The sequence below is a fragment of the Spea bombifrons genome, chromosome 1, assembly GCF_027358695.1.
Source record: "Spea bombifrons isolate aSpeBom1 chromosome 1, aSpeBom1.2.pri, whole genome shotgun sequence".
NCBI lineage: Eukaryota > Metazoa > Chordata > Amphibia > Anura > Pelobatidae > Spea > Spea bombifrons.
The window spans coordinates 65,914,337-65,938,492 of NC_071087.1; the positions used below are offsets into that span (position 1 = coordinate 65,914,337).

The 24,156-nt window shown below is 43.2% G+C and overlaps 1 protein-coding gene across 2 annotated transcripts in view; it reads left to right on the forward strand.

The window, feature by feature from the left end:
- Window positions 1-10,163: 10,163 nt before the first annotated feature.
- Window positions 10,164-24,156, forward strand: part of LIN54 (lin-54 DREAM MuvB core complex component) — a 49,264-nt gene continuing 35,271 nt past the window's right edge. Inside the window, exon 1 of one of the 2 annotated variants that reach the window (XM_053462926.1) lies at window positions 10,164-10,462. The gene's annotated coding sequence lies outside the window, so the exon portion shown is untranslated. Of the gene's footprint in view, window positions 10,463-18,060; window positions 18,469-24,156 lie in introns of those variants that run through there. The other variant, XM_053462918.1, reaches the window with a different exon arrangement.

Consider the following 24,156-nt stretch of genomic DNA (forward strand, 5'->3'; position numbering starts at 1 on the left):
CCATTCAGAAATTGGACTGAAGAAGAGTCCCCAATTGGAAGCTCCTTCTGTCTCACTACTTGTTCAAGAAAGCCATTACCATGTGATTATCTGATAGGATACTCACTGCTTTTCCTCGTAATCTGTACTGCCAAGAAAGGAGCACTTTCCAGACTGCTAGAAGCTCCAGCACATTGATATGTAGTAGTCGTTCCTGGTTTAACCAGAAGCCTTGTCTGTATTCTTCTTCTAGTGTGGCTCCCCACCCGGACGCGCTGGCTTCTGTTGGAACAACTGTCCATGCAGGTTCGGTCCAAACCAGCCCTGAACACTGGCTCTTCTCAAAAGCCACCATCTGAGGGAAAAGCGAACACTGGCTGGAATAGCATACTTTCTTGAGAGAGCCAAAATGGATCGATCCCATGTCTCTAGGATAAAACTCTGTAGAGGATGCATATGAACAAGAGCCCATGCCAGTGCAGGTCTTATAGACATCATTATTCCGCACAAGAAGCTGGATCGAATCAAGATAGACTCTCAGACTGGATAGAATCAAGCGGGGAAGACTGGTGATATTTTTAACCTTGTCTCCCGGCAGGAGGTGACAGGAGGTGTCTAGGACCAATCCTTGAAAGGAAATTGTTAGGTGGGAAGCAAAGGGATTTATGAAAATTGATAATCCATCCCAAATCCTGAAGTAGGCATACAGTCCTGTGAATTATAAGATCTGGAGAGCTTGCTGCCAGAAGCCAGTTATCTAAATAAGGGATCACCTTGATTCCTTCTTTTCTCAGGAAATGTGCAACTCATGACAGCTGCTTGGTGAAGCTTCTTGGTGCAGATGCGAGACCAAAGCGAAGGGCCTGGAACTGGAAGTAAGGAATCCTTCCTGAGGAAGGGAAGACTACCTGAAGAAACTTTTGCGACTCTTCTCTGGTGGGAACATGAAGATAGGCATCTTGAAGGTCAAGAGTAGCTAAAAATTCTCCCTTGCAAAGAAGCTCTATGGTGGATTATTATTATTATTATTTATTGTTTTATATAGCACCATCAAATTCCGTAGCGCTGTATAATGGGCAGACAGGACATAACAAGTAGTATGTAACATAACAAATTGACTAACAGAGACAACAGGTGAGGAAGCTCAAACGAGCTTACAGTCTAGAGGGAGTTAGGGTATATTACACAATAGGTAAAAGTGCCGTTATTAGGGATAGACCAGCCACACTTGTAAAAGTATTGCAGGAGAGGGACTAGGAAAGGTGAGCTAAAGGAATATGGGAGGGCGTTAGTGTGCTATGTTGTAAGCATCCTTAAAGAAGTGGGTCTTGAGGGATTTTTTGAAGGAACAGCGAAGACGTAGGAGTAAATACCTCTTCTTCTTTGGCCCGTTGGCAAAGGGATCAACACCCCTTTGTTTATGAAGCCCTGAATAAGATCCAGAAGTGCCATCCTCCTGAAAGGATCCAAAGGGGGCTGATATCATAAAATGCTCTGGAGGAGTGCTGACAAGCTCCGCCGGAGACGATTGCCAGAGTCCAGGTGTCCGGAGATATTTGACCCCACTGATGTAGAAGTCTCGTCAGCATCCCCCCTACCACAATGTTTCTGGCGTTATGTCATCTTGCAGACCACATCGTCCTGTTTAGAGGAGGAAGGTCTGCCTCTTCCTCGGAAAGGACGAAACCTGGAACTGTAAGGTCTATCTCAAAATCAGGACTAAGGTCTAGAATCCTTACTCCTGGATGATTTAAATGGGTTGGGATGAAAGCAAGGCAGAGGTTTATGTTTCGGCAAAAAATGCTTCAAGTTCTTTCCTGAACAGAATTTTCCCAGAGAAGGAGACCCCACACAAATGGTGTTTTGAAGCTGATTTAAACCATAGAGCTCTTCTTGAGACTACTGATAGGGCAGAGGCCCTAGCAGCCATAGCAATCCGTAGCTGAATCGCACAAAAAACTTATAACCTACATGGGTACAAGTAGAAAAAAATTCCCAAATCAGAAAACAGGACGCCAGGACTCTTTATCAGACAGCAAACTGCTAAACAAAATCAGCATATTCAAATAAATAGCGTAATATTACCAAAAACCCAGGAAAAAAATAGTTCAGAAACCCGCCAAAATCCTCTGAACTGAGAGCTGCTTCTTGGTGCTGGGAAACGCTGACCTCAGGCGCCCCCTGGCGTAGATTTCCCCCGCCGGCCCCGCAAGACACCCGGGAGTCTGCTCTGGTAAGTCGGGGGGGGGGGGGCAGAGTGGCAGCATATCTTGGGGGGAGAAGGAGGAGGACAGTGGCAGCATATCTCGGGGGGGGACAGTGGCAGCATATCTCGGGGGGGGCAGTGGCAGCATATCTCGGGGGGACAGTGGCAGCATATCTCGGGGGGGAGGACAGAGTGGCAGCATATCTCGGGGGGGCAGAGTGGCAGCATGTCTATTAAAAAAAAACGTTTTCTTTAAAAAAGCACCAAACTTTTAGGGTGCGGCCTATATACGGGGGCGGCCTATATCCGAGCCAATACGGTATTTATATATATACAATATTAGAGAAGCAATTGTTGCTGCCCATCAGTCTGGGAAGGGTTATAAGGCCATTTCCAAAGAATTTAAACAATGTACGGGCTTGCAGTACAATGCAATAACAACGTCAAAGCCGTACATGTACGGACTGCTGTTAAACAGCTGCATCGCGATCAGCGACTTTGCAGCATCCACGGAAGCCTCACAAGTGAGGCTGACCCTGGATCCGGGGATGTTTCATCTCTTTACACTGTTATAAACCACACACAAGGAATCGAAGCAATTGATAACACACTTTCCAGGGATAGAGATATGGACCCTAGACAAAAATCATTCATTCTTGAGTATATAGAACATTTCCTCAAATATAACTACTTTTGGTTCGAGGACACATTTTATTTACAACTATGCGGTACAGCAATGGGCACCAGGTTTGCACCCAGCTACGCAAATTTATTTGTAGCTGAGTGGGAAGATCAATCAGTTTGGAATAATAATCATCTAAATATGGTGCAGACCTGGTGCTCTGGAAAAGGTACATAGATGACAAGGGTCTCCCCCTCCTCCGTGGCGGCTGATGCCGTCGGTCTCCCTCCTCTCCGCAGCGGCTGAAGATCCGCGGACCCGGAGGGACCGGCAGCCAGGTACGTAACACCTTGCACATATTTAGGCATTATTGGATACATCATATAAGCATCCTTTTATCCCAACAATACCACACAAATAACTAATAACATTTTGAATGAAGTTTATTGCATTCCATTTTACTAACATTTATTATAGACTGAGTATAAATGTTACAGACACAATATATTTATTATAGACTTAGTATAGAGCTTACAGACACAATATAAGACAATATACGAGCTTGCATTTATTAGTACTCCACCAGTACTTAGTATTTCCAGCGGATCTTCATAAGAACTTGGGGTTTTTTTATCCCCTTCTTGCTGACTCTATACACTGTCACATTCTTGTGTAACCCTTTGCCTTCCGGTATTTCATCTGCGTTTTTTTCCTTTTCGTGCCGTTCATGCACCCCTATGCCGCTTCAGCCCTCGGGCCCCTCCTCTACCCTAACTTATCCACCGGTAGAATCATTACCGGCACTAACACCGGTCAGAATGTACATCCGGTGTACTAATATCGGTCAGAATGTATATCCCGCAACGTTATAGCCCCTTCCCGCATGGAGAATACTGTCCCGAACCTATACACCGGCATATATACCGGTTAGAACACATGTCCCGGACCGCCACGGTCCCTCCTGCTTCGTTTCCTGAACGGACAATACTGTTTCCGTCCTCCTGCGTTCTTCTTGCCACCTGTAACAAGAAAACACATTAACACAACGATTTAAATATTGTTCTTTTACTCATCTTCTATCCTATGGCAAAACGCAATCTCCGACTGAGACATCTGAGACATTCAAAACAGCGACCTCTACATGCAGGCGAATGAATGGCACCCGGAAGTAATTACCGGCCTGACGTCAGACGCCACAACACAGACAGCATTTGGTGCCGAACAGTTAAAAGGACCTTCTCACACGAGCAGAAAATACTCCTGATGAAGCCTTACATGGCGAAACGCGTTGAGTGACCATTTGGACTACTTTTATTACTTTTTATTCGTACAAGTGCTTTTTATTTATTTTATTTGTTAATACTTTTATAGCTGCATCTGTTATAGATCCAGCTTATTGTTATCCTGGAATAAAATACATCTTTTACTACACCTCTCATGTGGACAGTGGCTGTTTGATACACCACACACCCACTGGCATTCATCACCGGATTTACCAGATTGAGGAATATACGAACGTGACCAGACCGTCACCAAGAACTACGGGCATCTTTACACTTGTGTTAGTATATCTTCACTTGTTGCGCCTCCAGCGCTATATACAATACACACTATTGGATACCTTTTTTTGGTTTTCTTTTCGGTATATATCCCTTACGTGGACCCTGAGGCCATCCCTGTGACGCACTGAACCACACAGAAACACTGTGAGTGTGAAATCTGCGATACGCAGGGCACATCATACCTTTTTGTACACCTGCACTATTTATTTTTTCTTTGTTTTGTTTTTATTTATCATCCACATTGAATGGAATACATGAGCGCCCCCTAGTGAACTTTTGGCTGAAATTCTTCAACACCCGGAGAGTGTTGCTTAAGGGCTGCAGCTGTGTTTCCATACACAAAAGGAAAGTCATTACGGCTGATTATTTCATTTATTTACTATTCTATTCCTCTTACTGGTTTTCTCACTTTTTGCACTGCATTCAACCATGCAAGGTCAATAGAGCCCAGCTCACTAATCAGTGTCATTAGTTAAAAAAAAAAAAAAAAAAAAATATTGGCATTATAAATGCCCATAGGATGCCTAGTTTTAAAAAATGTATGATTTGATGGGGTAAATTGAATTGGCTGGCTTCAAAGATGTCCCAAATATGGGACGTGGGCACAGACTGACCAGATGTCTAAATGGCAAAAAAATACACACCTCCCAAATAACCCAACAAACCCATGTATGTGGTGTATCACTGCGCTCAGGAGATGTTGCTGAACACATATTGGGGTGTTGTTTGGCAGTGACATATACCAGGGGGGTAAATTCATACCTGAAGTACAACGTGTGTGAAAAAAATACAAAAAAGATTTACTACCATAAAGTGTGACAAAGGCTGGTGGTAAAAATAGGGCATGGAAAGGGTTAATATACCAGCTTTTGAAATACCTTGGGGTGTCTGGTTTTCAAAAATATTTGGTTTGACGGGGTAAATTGTATTGGCCGGCTTCAAAGATACCCGAAATAGCACATCTTATCGCAGAATGACCAGCTTTGGGGAAAAAATGGTTTTGAAATAGCAAAACGCTACTGGTACTTATTGCCCCATAACGTGCAAAAAAAAGCAAAACACATAAAAACATTGGGTATTTCTAAACTCAGGACAAATAGTAGAATCTATTTAGCAGGTTTTTTCTCATCACAAGATGAGAAAATTACAGCTAAACAGCAACACTGAAAAATGTTAAAAGAGCCATTGTCCCAAAATGTACCAGTAAGAAACGGTCTTATCATTAAGGGGTTAAGGAGAAAGATTATGCAAAAGTGGAATACATTCAAGACAGTTGCCAATCTTCCCAGGAGTGGAGGTCCCAGCAACTTCACCTCAAGGTCACTCCGTAAAATGCTCAAAGAAACTGCAAACAACCCAAGAGTTGCATGTCAGACTCTATAGGCCTCAGTTAGCATGTTACATTTTTGTATTTTTTTCCAGGTATGAATTTACAGGTCCTGTTATATGTCATTGTCACACAACACCCCAATACGTGTTCAGCAACATCTCCCGTGTACAGTGATATCATCCATGCATGCTTTTGCACGGCTGTTTGGGGGCAAAAGGGCCACATTTGGGGCATGCACATTTTTTCAGTGTTGAACTTTGACATTTGGTGATCCTGTGCCCATGCCCTATTTGGTACATCTTTGAGCCTGGCCAATTCAATGTGCCCAATAAAACTATATATTATGAAAACTAGAAACCCCAAGGTATTTCAAGTGGAGGAATTGTAACTCTTTCCATACACACAATTTAACAACCGGCCTTTGTGAAAGTTTACAATAGTATTTTTTTGTGTGTATTTTTTTTATTTTTCCCACACACATTGTACTTTAGGTATGAATTTACAGCTCCTGTCACACAACACCCCAATATGTGTTTAGCAACATCTCCTGAGTACAGTGATACCCCCATGCATGGGTTTGTTTGGTTGTTTGGGGGCTCAAAGGCCATGGGACATGTGCATTTTTCAAATTGGAAATTTGACATCTGATCATCCTGTCCCTGTGTTAATTGGGACATTGTTGAACCCGGCCAATTCAATTTACCCCATCAAATCGTATATTTTTTTTAAAAGCAGACATCCCATGGGCATTAAACTCTTTCCATGCGAGAATTATTTGAATATACAGCGCTAATTTTAGGATTTGCTCATAAAAGCAAACTTTTATATATGTATATATATATATATATATATATATATATATATATATATATATATATATATATATATATATATATTTCTTTTTTGGCCCTTTTTTTTACATTTTTGGAACTGGAAGGTTAACCTGATATCAGGGAATAATTATTTTTACATGTTAACATTATAATTTTTTTTTTTACTATTTTTTTGTTTTATTTTCTTTTATTTTAGAAAGCTGGGCTCAATTGATTCGCATGGTTGAATGCAGTACCTGTATTCAACATGCAAGGGGAGCCAGAGTTCTCAGGAAACTTTTTTATTTTTTAAAGGATGCACCACCGTCTTGCAAGTGGCAAAATCTCTTGGAGTGGCGGTTGTGATCGCTCTCCGGAGCAGTCAAAGCACGTCCTGGTGTCGCTGAATCGTTGATCGCCTCCTAAGCTGAACAAAAACGGGCACCCCAGGAAGGGGCCAGACATGGCCCCTGATGCTCTTAACATCGAGGCATTACAGCAACACCGTTTGGGTAAAGAAAGCGACTGTAGATTGCTTTCTACACCCGCTTAAAGGCAAGTCAATTGTCATTAACGGACTGTTTTTACATGATGTGCCTGGACCATCATTTGTCGTCAAGGAGTTAATATGCGTTCTTCCAAAATGAAAAAAATGCACGTACCTGACTTACAAGGAAGGCAGCTGCTGCAGTAGGATTTAAATCCCCCCATGCGTTTGCAAAAGAGACATGAAAAAAAAATGTAAAGGGGCCATTTAGCATTAAAGTGCATATGATTTATGGCCCTATTGTAAAGCAGCACCTCGCTTGATATTGATTGCTGAATACACCACCAATAGAGCAAAGTTTATTTATATAATTCACTGGCACCGCAAACCAGACACACATGATATCGCTTGACAGATGCTCAATCCTCTCAGTTTATTGGCACTAGGACATGTAAGCTCTCATGTCATACAAGCAATATTGGCTTTAACCCCTTAATGACAATTGCCGGTCCTGGCACGGCACGGAAAAGCATGTGCTTTACGACAATTGACGTGCCAGGACCGGCACGTCTTTAAACGGGTGCAGAAAGCGATCTACTATCGCTTTCTGCACCCAAAAAGCGTTGCTGAATGCCTCGACCTCGAGGCATTCAGCAACGCCGCGATCGGCACGAAGGGGCCATCTCTGGCCCCTCCACGGGGCGTCAACATCCGCCATACTTTGTATGGCGGCGGACGCCCGTTTTAAAAGCGTTTAGGAGGCGATCGACGATCGCCTCCTAAACTTAAATGGTGTCGCTGGAATGCCTCGATCAGGAGGCATCCAGCGACACCAAACACTAACCTTTTGATGGGCTGTGACCGCTCCGGAGAGCGGTCACAGCCGCAGCTGCCGGCAATCTTCGCCATCAAGGAAGATGGCCGCCGTCCTGTAACAGGAACCACAAATTTTAAAAGCTCGCTAGATGGTCCAGACCATCTAGAGAACTTTGGCTCCACTTGCAGGTTGAATACAGGTACTGCATTCACCATGCAAGTCAATGGAGCCCAGCTTTCTAATCACAGTGTGATTAGTAAAAATAAATTAAAAAATAAAATAAAAATAATAATAATTAGAAAAAAATAGTAAAAAAACAGTAAAATGTAAAAATCATTTCCCACTGATGTCACTATCAGGGGAACCTCCAAGTTGAAAAAAAATATTAAAATTTAAAAAAAAAAAAAAAAAAATATATTTTTGTGAGCAAGTCCTAAAATTAGCATATTAGCTTAAAACAATTCTCGCATGGAAAGAGTTAAAATACTGGCATATTAAATGCCCGTGGGGTGTCTACTTTTAAAAAATGTATGATTTGATGGGGTAAATTGAATGGGCCAGGTTCAACAACGTCCCAATTAACACGGGGGGAAGGATGGCCACACATCTAATTTCCAATTAGAAAAATGCACACGTACCAAATGTGGCCTTTTAGTTCCCCCAAAAAATGACACACCCATGCATGTGGGGTATCACTGCACTCAGGAGATGTTGCTGAACACATTATGGGGTGTCGTGTGACAGCGGCATATACCAGGAGCTGTAAATTCATACATAAAGTAGGTGTGTGTGGGAAAAATACACACACAAAAATATTACTGCAAACTTTGAAAAAATGCTGGTGGTAAAATGTGTGCATGCAAAGAGTTAAAATACCAGCATTTAAAATACCCTGTGGTGTCTAGTTTTGAAAAATATATGGTTTTGTTGGGCACACTGAAATGGCCCGGCTCAAAGATGTACCAAATAGGGCATGGGCAGTGGATCCCAAATGCCAAAGTTCAACATTGAAAAAAGCGCATGCCCCAAATGTGGCCCTTTTGCCCCAAAACAGCCAGGCAAAATCATTCATGTGAGGTATCGCTGTACTCAGGAGATGTTGCTGAACACATATTGGGGTGTTTTGTGATAGTGACATAAACGAGAACATTTTAATTCATACCTGAAGTAAAATGTGTGTGGAAAACCAAATGCAAACAAATGACTACCACAAAGTTTGACAAAGACTGGTGGTAGATATGGTGCATGGAAAGAGTTAAAATACTAGCATTTGGAATACCCTGGGCTGTCTAGTTTTCAAAAATATATGACTTGATGGGGTAAATTGCATTGGCCGGGTTCAAAGATACCCGAAATGGCACAAGGGGGGAAGAATTACCAGATTTGGAAAAAATGGCTTTGAAATAGCAAAACGCTACCTGTACTTATTGCCCCATAATGGGTAGAAAAAAGCAAAAAAACATAAAAACATTGGGTATTTCTAAACTCAGGACAAATAGTAGAATCTATTTAGCAGGTTTTTTCATTACCTTTTATAGATGAGTAAAAGATTTTTCAACTAAAAGTTAGAAACAGTCATTTTTTTCTAAATTTTTCACCATATTTTATAATTTTTTTAATAGTAAATAATATGATACAATCAAAACAATGTCATCTAAAGAAAGCCCTTCTTGTCCTGAAAAAAACAATATCTAATGTGTGTGGGTTCAGTAAACGGGAAAGAAGAAAATTACAGCTAAACACAAGCAGCGCAGAAATGTTAAAAAGGCCATTGTCACAAAGGGTACAAAAAGTAAAATCAGCCTTTGTCTCGAAGGGGTTAAATCACGTAGATTTCCATTGCTCTGGATCACAGTGAACCAGCTGCCTCTTATGTCGTAATATTGTATCATAAGGCCAGGCCTACCTAATCAGATGCTTTTTAGTTTTCGGTGGGCCATCCCTGAAACCACAACTGAAGACCTGCTTAAATAAGTATATCTATATGAGTTGCGTGCGTGCGGTGATTTACAAAAACAGTGGCAGGTGTGGCATTACATGCTGAGGATCTTCTATGTCCGTTGCTTCTTTTCGTGTTACCAACAACCCGTCCTATTCTGTTGTGTCTCGGACAGTCATTGTGGCTTTTGCCTGATAATTGTGGGTGTAGCTCTGCGTTGTTTGTGATGCATTTTATCCTCGGTGTACTTCTTGTGTTGTTTCTCCTCCCTCCAGAGTTTGTACCCTGTGGATTAGTTTGTGCCGCCTCCTCTTTCTCCTTCCGGTGTGCTGGATTGGTGCTGCGCCTGCCCCTCTGTGTCTGCACAGGCTGTCACAGAAGAGGGGAGGAGGTTGATCAGGATGACGAGGTGAAAATGGCGGATCTTTCGAAATACAATCCCGGCCACTGACATTCCGCGAGAGTCTGCTGGAAAACCCAGAGCAACCTGTATTCATATACACAGCTAAACCGGCGGTACAAACACCCAATACACCACCAGCAAACTTCCCCCTGCTTCGCTCTTTGTATGCAGCATATGTGCCCGGGCTCGATCCATTGAGAGTAGAGTCTGATCCCCACCCGGTATAGACATTGCATTGTTTACCGGGGAAGCGCAACACCCGGTAGTACTATACGAGCGTGACAGTGAGACGAGCTGCTGACAAGGTAATTGCATGGGAGGGGGCGGGGGCTGTCGGGGGTCACTGACACAGCAGCGATGGGCCTTCGTGCCCCGGGCCTTCCACAGCTTCTCTGTCTGCAGCACTATTTTTGTTTATATGTAACGTACTAGTCTGGTTGGAGGCTTTTCTGGGTTCTAGACTTTCTCGTTGTGCTGCTTCATAGTTTCCGAAGACTATAATATCGGTCTACTTACAGAACAGAGAAAACATATGTGGCTGTTGTTGACATCACCTATAATGTTTTATGGAAGGCACAATAATGGGGAAATCAAATGATGGAAGATTATATATATATATATATATATATATATATATATATATATATATATATATATATGACTCAGCCTAAAGATGCTGTTCCTTCTGCTTTTCAGAATGAGTCGCATTGTTAATTTATTATTAATTTAACATTAGAAACCTACTTTCTACTACTGAGGATTGCCCAGATAGCCCTCCTAGGAATAATTCTTCATTTTAATTAAAATTGTAGTAATTCTTCAGGGATGTCATATGCCACAAAAGCAAGCATAGAAACTGAAAAAGCTTCTTGTTAGTTTGTGTGTTTTTTTTTAAGAATGTATTAATACATATGGTTAAACATCTAGAATAAAGAATAAAACAATGATGCTAAGGTTTATTTGGACTAGCAGAGATCCAATGGACAGATATGGTTCAATCAAAGCATCCTTGGTCAGTTTACTCCCTGGTTAGAGGCGCCATAAAACCATTTGACAGATGCCAGATCCATGAAGGTGTCAAATGTTCCCAGGAATAAGTTGTTTGTAGTTAATTCGAATTGTGAGAGGATTGATGGCTTGTAATGTTGGAGAACATTTCGGTCAGCCTGGACACAGCATTCAGGATGGGAAGCTGTCAGTACTGATGGGATCGTTACGCACCCAGAGGGAGTGAAAACTATGGGAGATCAAACGAATATAACATTTTATTACCCTACTAACTGGCCTCAATAGAGACAGAGAATTCATCTCCCATTATAACATTATAAACCATTAATCCTCTCTCAATTGAATCAACTACAAACAAATCATTCCTGGGAACATTTGACACCTTCATGGATCTGGAATCTGTCAAATGGTTTTATGGCTCCTCTAACCAGGGAGTAAACTGACCAAGGAGTAAACTGACCAAGGATGTTTTGATTGAAACATATCTGTCCATCTGTCTGCTAGTCCAGCTAATTTTCTGCTGAACAAATTCCCCAACACCTCTGTGTTTATCTAAAGTCTTTGTTAACATGTGAATTGTGTTTTTGTATTTAGAAAAGTCTGTGTTAGCTTTATTAATGCATGGGGATGAGGATGGGGATCTAACAACTTGGTCTCCAAAGCTCGCAATTAAACTCTGTTAGCCAATAAATGGTATAATTTTAACTATACTTTTCTCCTGTTTTCTCAATGGCTAACAGGGTACAAAACCTTTTTAAGGTTTATTTGCTCACTATACCAGAGAGCACAATTAGCATTTTTAAGGGGTACTCATTAGTCTTCATGCTCTGCTGATAATTTCTCCTTGTCAAATGATACCATGGATACTATGGTCCGTATTTATACGCATCACTTGTGATCAATATGAACATTTTACTGGTTGCTTCTGTGATTTTTTTTTTTTTTTTTTATATATATTTTTCCCACATCTATTCTGTGTATTTTTTTTGCCAGACCATGCTTGCTTAAGCAAATCTGTAGTTTCCATTGTTTAAACTGAATTTCTAAAGTGTCATGGTTTATTCACTAAATGGAGAGTTGACAAGAGAGTTGTGATTACAACTCCTTGACATCTCTACAGGGGCCATCGTCCACAACGCTTGTGCTGCACGAAGAGTTTGCCTGGCCCTATATAATGCATTGTTAAATTGGTGAGATTACTTCAGTCTTTCAATATGGTGTCCCCCTGAAGGGTGCTCCACCATAGAAGCCCTGGCGGAAGAGCTGTCAGCGGAGGTTGTCTACGTGCATCGCGTAGACGTCCACCATCTGCCGGTGAGAAGGATCCAGGTACCCTGCAGCACTGCGGAGGATCTGGATCCTAACTAAATGAAAAATAAAAAACACCAATTGCGCATCCCTGCGGTAAACCCCGAATATAGGCCACACACCCCACTTTAAAGATTTAAAGTGGGGTGGAGGGGAAGTGCGGCCTATATTCGGGCAAATATGGTAAGTTAAAAATCAGTGCATTTCATCTATTAACTTGATATGTCTGGTTTTCAAAAAAAAAACATTGGGTATTTCTAACCTGAGGGCAAATATTAGAATCCGTTTAGCATTTTGTCACTAGCTAGATAGATAAGTGTGTTTTTAAATGTCAGATATTTTATCTCTCTCTCTAAAGAAAGCAGTCTTGTCCAGGGAAAAAAAAACATACGGTAATTTGTGTGGTTACACTAAGTGAAGGGAAGGGGAAGAATTTTAGAACTAAACACAAACACTACAGAAATGTTAAGAGCCTCGGTCACAAAATGTACAATTTTTTTTTTTAAAACAGCCTGGTTATTAAGGGGTTAATCCTGTTATTAAGCATATAGACCAAGTGCTTGAGTTATGCTATGTGAGGAAATACTGATGTTAAAATTAATTTCCACAATTTAATAGGGCTTTTTTCAGGTTGTAGAGTTAATATTTAGATGGACATTTGGTTGGTACATTACCAGTTACTTGTTTGACCGGTCATATGTCAAAAGAACTTTTTTATTATTTTTATAAATGATGTAACATACAATAACTGTTTTCCATCTGACTTCCCTATGCCCTATAAAATGTGTTTTTTTTTGTTTTTGTTTTTTTTTTATTAGAGAAACCCTAAGCTCTTGTTTTTTTTTGGGGGGGGGTAATGGAGAAATCCCCCCCTAACATAAATTAGGCATATATCGTTTTACAGAGGCAGTGGAGCAATTGAACTTTGCTCTGCACTTTATGGAGCTATCTCACCATGAGCATTCTGCGTCTGTTGCTGCTTGATTTGCATGTTGCCATGGTAACGGAAGCAGCAAAAACTACAGCTCATCGAGAGGCTCAAATTGCTTAGAGAAGCACAGACAGGCAGGATTGAGGAGAAAAGAAAGGAGCGACTGGATGCATTCAAGGACAGAATGCAAATTATTTTCCTGTTCTTTAAGCAATTTGAGCCTCACTGTGAGCTGTAGTTTTTGCTGCCAGTAAATATGCTATCTCCGCGACCACCCCCCCACCACCGATTTTTAGGGGTTCCTACACCCATGGCTGTGTCGGTTGGAAAGATGGTATGGAAAAGGGTCGCTATACTACAAAGGTCTTCACCCTTTGATGTATTTTTAGCTTTCAAATTAACCAAGTCCAATAGTTGATATACACATATCGGGTATGTCCTGTCCCACTGCATTAGTTGCCAAAGTTTCTGTAAAGGGTTGGATGAGTGCTTCTGAGAAGCGGAAACTAGATATTGTCTTTCCACTTAGTCTGTGTTGGGGTTCTCAAATCTCCCTCCTCTTTTGATCTATCCTGTTCCCTTCCTTGGTGCTGCTCCTTCATATGAAAGGGAAGGGGGAGCTACAGGTAAAGGTGAATAGAGCCTTTGGAAAGTGGGGTTGTGGGGAACAACAAGGGGACTTTCAACTAAGGTTTTCACACATTCATTACAGTCAATTTATGCATCTCATTGTTTACAAAGTTTGTTTGTTTTTTGTTTTTAACATTCATTGTACTTTTGTCTTTTAACATCCTTTTCTTGTAAGAAGCTTCCAACTAAATATTAGACAAACCCATTTTCCCTGTTCCTTGCATGGAGAGTTAAGACATTCTCTGTCTTAAGGCTGCCAGCAGTAGGCAACTCGGTTCCTAAATCTGGCCAGACATTTTCACACATTTTCTGCCTGTTATATTCCTTAGACCATACTGTAAGGGGGACCCAGGTAAGATTGTGGAGTGCTTCTGTTCGAAGTTTTGCCCATTCATGCAGTAGAGCATTTTGGATGTTGGACAAGAAGACCTTGCTCACAGTATCGATTCCAGTTCATCCCAAAGGTGTTCAATGGGATTGTGTATATTGTGGACATTTTCACTTAGGGGTGTACTCACTTCTGTTGCCAAGGTTTGGACATTGATGGCTGTGTGTTATTGAGGGGACAGCAAATTTACACTGTACACTAGCTACTTTACATTGTAGCAGAGTGTCATTTCTTAAGTGTTGTCACATGAAAAGATGTAATAAAATATTTACTAAAATGTGAGTTGTGTACTCACTTTTGTGAGATACTGTATATATTATATCAGGGCTCGACAAATCCCAGGCGCCTAGGTTTTGTCAGCCTCTTATGTCCAGAAAAAATTGTGGATGTAAGAGGCTGAGTCACCACACGGGGGCGCTGCTGCTGCTGTCTGCCCAGGAGTCTGGGCAGACAGCACAGCCACTCCGAGCCTGAGATCACTCCCACGGAGTGAGCCTGTAGGCTGAAACCGCGGTTGCTGCAAAACCAGAAATCGTGTTTTCAGCTGCCACAGGCAGCTTCAGGGAAGGGGGTTGTGTGTTGTGTGGTTACCTGACACAACATCCCTCTGCTGCCTGATCGCTCTATGAGAGCGACAGTGCAGCGTTAACCCCTTCAATGCCGCGATCGCGGCATTTAGGGGTTAATTCCCGTTTTGTATGGGGCTCTGCTGCTGGTGGTCTGCCTGGAAGCCCAGGCAGACCAGCAACAGCAAAAACGAGCCCCCACAAGCCCTTTGATGATTCCTGTAGAAATGGAAGCCTACAGCAGTCATCAGAGACTCCCTCCTGCAATGGCTGGTCTATAGACCAGCAATTGAGTCCCAGCTGCCAGAGGCAGCTTCAGGGACAGGGGAGAGGCTTCTTTGGTCTCCACATGAGTGTGGACACCAGCCCCAACACCCCCCTGCTGTCTGATCGCTCCCTGAGAGCGACAGTGCAGCGTTAACCTTTTCAATGCCACAATTGTGTATGACACATTTGTGGCATTGCAGGGGTTAACATTTGTCCCCACAAGCATGTGGGGACTGAATATCAGTCAATGATGTGCTCCAATGGAACATCAGCATCGAAATAGTTAAAAAATAAAATAAAAACAGCACTGACCTGAAAGTCCAGGGTGCTTCCAGGTCAAATGCTGTGAGTTTAGTAAGTGGGCTGATGATGATCAGATCACTCCTGACCAACTACCGTATTGGCTCGGATATAGCCCGCCCCCGTATATAGGCCGCACCCTAAAAGTTTGGTGCTTTTTTAAAGAAAAAGTTTTTTCTTTAAAAAAGCACCAAAAAAAAAACATGCTGCCACTCTGTCCTCCCTCCCCGAGATATGCTGCCACTGTCCTCCTCCCCCCCGAGATATGCTGCCGCTGTCGTCCTCCCCCCCCCCCCCGACTTACCGGAGCAGACTCCCGGGTGTCTTGCGGGGCTGGCGGGGGACATCTACGCAATACGCGTATACAACCCGGGATTATGCTCCGGTAAATCGGGGGTGGGCAGAGGTAAAACGCATCGTGCGGATGGTCCGCACGATGCGCTTTGACAAGCTCCCGTGCCAGCGCCCCCCCCCCCCCGTGGGAAGTGCTGGCAGGGGAGGCTGTCTGAGCGTATCGGGGAGTAGAATGCAGGTCCCCTGCACCGCTGCGGGGGATCTGTATCCTAGCCCCGCTGCCTGCCCGGCGCCCGGGACTGCATGTCCCGGGCGTCGGGCGCTAGACCCCGAATATAGGCCGCACCCCCACTTTAAAGACTGGTGGGTCAGTGGATTTAACCAGTGAATTGCATCTCACTGCCCTTGCACAATATGTGTTATACTATCAATTTGTTCATTTTACAAAGAAACGCCACAATCATTTTCTAAGAGCATGCTATGGTAAACACACACGCGAAAGTGTTAGAATGGTTCTTTTCTTGGATTTATTTTCTATGTAAGACATTCTTTAGCATAAGTCGGTGATCCTGTTGCTCTATCAGTTTTATGAAGTTTAAAATATGGAATTATTTCTAGGCAAAAAATGTCTTTAATCGTATCCAGAAAAAGTGTTGTTTGTTGCCTTTCCCTTAATAGAAGTTTGTTTTTCATGGGCAAGTGAATACCTATTTGATAACTGATTTGCAGCCCGGCTAAAATTACAAAGTACAAATTATTTCACTGGTGACTATGGGACTTTGTATAGAAAAGTGGCACCTTAGCAACCATTTTTTGACTGGACCAGTCTTTTGGTTGCTATGGTAAAACCACTTTTCACACATTGAGTCACTCTTATTTTGTCAGGTTATTTTCCTATGTATATCAATCTGTTGAGCAATTTCTAACATATCCCAAATGCAAAAATTAATGTGAATTTCAAAATCTAGATTTTTTTTTTCTTGAGCATTTTCTGTGTTGTTATCGTTGGCTTTTTACAAGAAGCTTTGATATTGCAACAGCTATGTTTGAAAAGGGATATATTTCTGTTTATTGGTTACTATTTATTTACTACTCTTGTTTTGGACAACCTGTTGAGAATGAGAAATGTTTACATTTCTGACTGGTTCCTCGTGACCTCACCTGTACGTAGGCGTTGGAGGAATGCTTAGTTTTGGAATTAAAGAGTCCACAAATTTGGTGCCTAACTGGCTAGAAAAAATGACAATTACTTATGAGGGACCAAAGTATTGCTGTTTTTACACCACGTTGGTTTTATTAGAATTTTTTTTTATTAGCATCTTAGAAGAAAAGGAAATTAGAGAATTTCATTTTATTTATCTAAGGGAATGCATTGTAGTGCATCCTTTCCACTGTTAGGTGTCTTCAATGAAATTAGCCTTCATTTTTTTTTTAGAGATACATTCCATAGATATGAACAACCCAAATGTATACCTAGTTACAAGCGTAGTCTGAAATACAGAGGTGCAAAATACTTCCCAAGTTTAATTTATAGCTTCTTGCCCAATATTTGAATGGCAAAATTGTGAGTATTGTAATATACACAACACTTTTGCTTGGTATATATAAAATTATAAAATATTGTGTGTAATATATATACATATATAGTAGAAGCATTATTCAACACTCATCCACATCTACCAGACAAGCCAGAAGCCTTTTTATCCCCCAGAAATCCCATGGTGCTGCCACAACCACAAGGGATTCTGGGTAGGCGAATGCAAATAAGGTCAACAATGATCACTATATATATATATATATATATATATATATATATATATATATATATATATATATATATATATATATATATATATATATATATATATATATATATATATATATATATATATATATATATATATATATATATATATATATATATATATGAGAGAGTTGTATGTGCGTATAGTGATTTACAAAAACAGTGGCAGTGTTAGGTTTACATGGTGAGGATCTTCTATGTCCGTTGCTTCTTTTCGTGTTACCAACAACCCGTCCTATTCTGTTGTGTCTCGGACAGTCATTGTGGCGTTTGCCTGAGAATTGTGGGTGTAGCTCTGCGTTGTTTGTGATGAAATTTTATCCTCGGTGTACTTCTTGTGTTGTTTCTCCTCCCTCCAGAGTTTGTGCCCTGTGGATCAGTTTGTGCCGCCTCCTCTTTCTCCTTCCGGTGTGCTGGATTGGTGCTGCGCCTGCCCCTCTGTGTCTGCACAGGCTGTCACAGAAGAGGGGAGGGAAGCTCATGTGAGAGAGGGGAGGAGGTTGATCAGGATGACGAGGTGAAAATGGCGGATCTTTCGAAATACAATTCCGGCCCCTGACATTCCGGGAGAGTCTGCTGGAAAACCCAGAGCACCCTGTATTCATATACACAGCTAAACCGGCGGTACAAGCACCCAATACACCACCAGCAAACTTCCCCCTGCTTCGCTCTTTGTATGCAGCATATGTGCCGGGCTCGATCCATTGAGAGTAGAGTCTGATCCCCACCCGGTATAGACATTGCGTTGTTTACCGGGGAAGCGCAACACCCGGTAGTACTATACGAGCGTGATAGTGTGACGAGCTGCTGACAAGGTAATTGCATGGGAGGGGGTGGGGGTTGTCGGGGGTCACTGACACAGCAGTGCTGGGCTTTCTCGTACCCGGGCCTTACATAGCTTTGCAGCACTATTTTTGTTTATATGTAAGGTACTATAGTCTGGTTGGAAGCTTTTCGGTGTTCTATACTTTCTTGTGCTGCTTCTTAGTTTCCGAAGACTATGTCATATCGGTCTTCTTACAGAACAGAGAAAACATCATCTGTGTCTGTTGTTGATATCACCCTACTTTCTACTACTGAGGATTACCCAGAGAGCCTTCCTAGGAATAATTATTTAAAAAATTTTGAGTGATTCTTATGGAATGCCCCAAAAGCAAGCACTGATTGTTGCTATAGAAACGCTTCTTGAAATGTTTTTTTCTTTTTTGTTTTTGCTTATACACATGGTTAAACATTTAGAATAAAGAATAAAACAAACATGCTTTGGTTTATTTGTTTACTATACCAGAGAACACAATTAGCATCTTGTCCAAGCAGAACAGCATTCTTAAGGGGTGCTCGTTAGTCTTCATGCGCTGCTGATCATTTTCTATCCTCCGTGTTACATCAACTTTACGTCAAATGATACCACGGATACTATGGTCCATATTTATACAGATCACTTGTGCAACGGTCAATATGAGCATTTTATTGGTTGCTTCTGTGATTTTTTTATAAATATTTCCACATCTGTAATTGTATGTATGTTTGGCCAGAACGTTCTTGATTAAGCAAATCTGTAGTTTCCACTGTTTAAACTGAATCTCTATGATCTCTAAGATGTAATGAGGGCTTATTCACTAAATGGAGAGTTGTGATAGCAACTTCATATTATTAAGGGCTACCGACCACAGAGCTTGTGCTGCATGAAGAGTTTGCCTGGCCCTATATAATGCATTGTTAAATCAGTGATATTACTTCAGTCTTCTCACCCATTGATTTTTGGATTGTACAGGGCCAATGTTGGCCCTTCATAATGACTAGTGATATGAAGGAGTTAAAATACCGACTCTCCTGCAAACTGCCCTGACAACTAATGGTGGAAAGAGAGTTCTGTGTTTGGTAAGGTAACTTATTCCAGGTATTAAGTAGGCAGACCCAGTAGTTACATGCCTAGTGCTTGTACAAGAAGAGTTGTACTAATCTTAAAATGACTCAACACAATTTGATAAGGCGGTAGAGTTAATAGTTTGATGGCTATTTGGTTGGTGCTATCCCATTTACTCATTTGTCAGGTCATATGTGAAAAGAACTTTCACACAATTTTTTGATGTAAAATAATATCTTTCCACCTGGATTCCCTGTACTCTGTAAGATTTTTTTTTTTATGAGAAAAGAGTACACCCCTAATTGGTGTTTTCCAGTGCACCTGTTAAATTCCCAAAACACACAGTAAGAAGTATGGTTCATAGATATGTGTATTTTGTGGACCTTCATCCCCACTAAAGAAAAATTTTAAGGAACTCTGGATTCTTTGACCTCCTTCGCAACCAGAGACGTACCAAGTATGTCATGCCAATGTGTACAACCGTGGGGGCGCTCCTACTGCTGTCTGCTTGGTAGTCCAGGAAGACCAGCAACACAGAGCCCCCTTCCTTGGGAATGCCCGATCGCGCGATCGGGGAGTTTGAAATGTAACAGCTTTCCGGCCGGAAGGTGTTACAGCAGCGATGCCGGCTTCTGCTGTCAGTGGGGAGTCCAGGCTGTCAAACAGCCTGACAGCCTGATCTCCCGTGCAGCGGCAGGGATGTGTCCCTGACGCTGCAAGAAGGGCTGGACGTACCGGGACGTCCATAGGGGTTTCTTAATAGGCGTTTTTTGGACTTCTCGGTACGTCTATAGGGGATTGAAGGGGTTAAAGCAGGCTACTATTGACCAAGGCTGGTCTAATATACCTGCCATCTACCACTTTACCACACCTTTTGTCACAATATAATATATATATACACACACTCACAAAAGAGTGAGTACACCCCTCACGTTTTTGTGAATATTTAATATCTTTTCATGTGACAACACTGAAGAAATGACACTCTGCTACACTGTAAAGTAGTGAGTGTACAGCCTGCATAAAAGTGTGAATTTGCTGTCCCCTCACAATAACTCAACACACAGCCATTAATGTCTAAACCTTGGCAACAAAAGTGAGTACACCCCTAATTGAAAATGTCCAAATTGGGCCCAAAGTGTCAATATTTTGTATGGCCACCATTATTTTCCAGCACTGCCTTAACCCTCTCGGGCATGGAGTTCACCAAAGCTTCACAGGTTGCCACTGGAGTCCTCTTCCACTCCTCCATGACTAACATCCGCCAACTCCGTGATGTCGAGACCTTTCCCTCCCCTACCTTCCGTTTGAGGATGCCCCACAGATGCTCAGTAGGGATGAGGTCTGGAGACATGCTTGGCCAGTCCATCATCTTTAGCCTCAGCTTTTTAGCAAGGCAGTGGTCGTCTTGGAAGTGTATTTGGGGTCGTTATCATGTTGGAATACCGCCCTGCGGCGCATTCTCCAAAGGGAGGGGATCATGCTCTTCTTCAGTATGTTGCAGTACATGTCGGCATTCATGGTTCCCTCAATGAACTGTAGCTCCCCAGTGCCAGCAGCACTCATGCTTGCCTGTAGGCAAGACACACTTGTCTTTGTACTCCTCACCTGGTTGCCGCCATACATGCTTGACACCATCTGAAACAAATAAGCTTATCTTGGTCTCGTCGGACCACAGGACATGGTTCCACTAATCCAGGGCTCGACAAATCCCAGGCGCCAGGTCGCCATGGCGACAGAGAATTTTGTCCTGGCGCCTAGGTTTTGTCAGCCTCTTACATCCAGAAAAAATTGTGGATGTAAGAGGCTGAGTCACCACACGGGGGCGCTGTTGCTGTCTGCCCAGAAGTCTGGGCAGACAGCACAGCCACTCCGAGCCCGCGCCCGAGCCTGAGATCACGCCCACAGAGTGATCCTGTAGGCTGAAAACGCGGTTGCTGGAAAAGCAGCAATCGTGTTTTCAGCTGCCACAGGCAGCCTCAGGGAAGGGGTTTGTATGTTGATTGGGTCCCCACACAAGTCTGGGGACCTCACCCAACACCCCCCAGCTGCCTGATCGCTCCATGGGAGCGACAGCGCAGCGTTAACCCCTTCAATGCCGCGATCGCGGCATTTAGGGGTTAATTCCCGTTTTGGGGGCTTTGCTGCTGGTGGTCTGCCTGGAAGCTCAGACAGACCAGCAACAGCAAAAACGAGCCCCCACAAGCCCTTTGATGACTCCTGTAGGTATGGAAGCCTACAGCAGTCATCAAAGAGACTCCCTCTGCAATGGCTGGTCCATAGACCAGCAATTGAGTCCCAGCTGCCAGAGGCAGCTTCAGGGACAGGGGAGAGGGTTCTTCGGTCTCCACATGAGTGTGGAGACCAGCCCCAACACCCCCCGCTGCCTGATCGCTCCCTGAGAGCGACAGTGCAGCGTTAACCCCTTCAATGCCGCGATCGCGGCGTTTTAGGGGTTAACTCCCGTTTTGTAAGGGGCTCTGCTGCCGGTGGTCTGCCTGGAAGCCTGCAACAGCAAACAAGCCCTTTGATGATTCCTGTAGGCATAGAAGCCTACAGCAGTCATCATAGACTCCCCCCTGCAATGGCTGGTCTATAGACCAACAATTGCTTCCCAGCTGCCAGAGGCAGCTTCAGGGACAGGGTGAGAGGGTTCTTTGGTCTGCCATGAGTGTGGAGACCAGCTCCAACACCCCCTGCTGCCTGATCACTCCATGAGAGCGACAGTGCAGCGTTAACCCCTTCAATGCCACAATTGTGTGTGACACATTCGTGGCATTGCAGGGGTTAACATTTGTCCCCACAAGCTTGTGGGGACTAAATATCTGTCAATGCTGTGCTCCAATGGAACATCAGCATCGAAAGAGTTAAAAAAATGAAAAAAATTAATAAAAAAACAAAACAAACAGCACTGACCTGAAAGTCCAGGGTGCTTCCAGGTCAAACGCTGTGAGTTTAGTAAGTGGGCTGATGATGATCGGATCCCTCCTGACCAACTGTTAGTTTAAAAAAATCCTGGCTCCTAACTTTTTTACCTGGCGCCGAGATTCCCAACAAATTTGTCAAGCCCTGCACTAATCCATGTCCTTAGTCTGCTTGTCTTCAGCAAACAGTCTGTGAACTTTCTTGTGCATCATCTTTAGAAGAGGCTTCTTTCTGGGATGACAGCCATGCAGACCAATTTGATGAAGTGTACGGCGTATGGTCTGAGCACTGACAGGGTGACCCCTTCAACCTCTGCAGCAATACTGACAGCACTCATACGTCTATTTCCCAAAGACAACCTCTGGATATGACGCTGAGCACGTGCACTCAACTTTTTGGTCGACCATGGCGAGTCCTGTGAAACCGCTGTATGGTCTTGCCCTTCTTGCTGCAGCTCAGTTTAAGGGTCTTGGCAATCTTCTTATAGCCTATAGAGCAACAATTCTTTTTTTCATATCCTCAGAGAGTTCTTAGCCATGAGGTGTGAGAGCGATGACACCAAATTTAACTGCTCCCCATTCACACCTGAGACCTTGTAACACTAACGAGTCACATGACACCGGGGAGGGGAAGTGGCTAATTTGGCCCAATTTGGATATTTCCACTTACAGGTGTACTCACATTTTTTGCCAAGATTTAGAAATTAATGGCTGTGTGTTGTTTTGAGGGGACATCAAACTTACATTGTTATACAGCCTGTACACTCACTGTTTTACATTGAGTGTTATTTCTTCACATGAAAAGATATAATAAAATATTTACAAAAATGTGAGGGGTTTACTCACTTTTGTGAGATACTATATATATATATATATATATATATATATATATATATATATATACACCGTATTGGCTCGGATATAGGCCGCCCCCGTATATAGGCCGCACCCTAAAAGTTTGGTGCTTTTTTAAAGAAAAAAAAATTTTCTTTAAAAAAGCACCAAAAAACATGCTGCCACTCTGCCCCCCCCCGAGATATGCTGCCACTCTGTCCTCCCCCTCCGAGATATGCTGCCACTCTGTCCTCTCCCCCTCCCCGAGATATGCTGCCTCTCTGTCCCCCCCCTCGAGATACGCTGCCACTCTGTCCTCCCCCCCCTCGAGATACGCTGCCACTCTGTCCCCCCCCCCGACTTACCAGAGCAGACTCCCGGATGAGGACATCTATGCACAGCGTGTATACAACTCCCGGTGCCGGCACTCAGCGGAAGTGCCGGTACCGGAAGTTGTATACGCGTATTGCGTAGATGTCTTCCGCCGGCCCTGCAAGACACCCGGGAGTCTGCCCTGGTAAGTCGGGGGGGTTAGAATGCATCGTGCGCACGTTCACCGGCAACGGCGCATCGCCGCTGCCGGTGAACGTCCGTGCGATGCGCTTAGACAACCTCCCGTGCCGGTACTCCCCCCGTGGAAAGTGCCGGCAGGGAGGCTGTCTGAGCGTATCAGACAGTAGGATGCAGGTCCCCTGCACCGCTGCGGGGGATCTGTATCCTAACCCCGCTGCCTGCCCGGCGCCCGGGACTGCATGTCCCGGGCGTCGGGCGCTAGACCCCGAATATAGGCCGCACCCCCACTTTAAAGACTTAAAGTGGGGGAAAAAAGTGCGGCCTATATTCGGGCCAATACGGTGTATGTATATATATATATATAA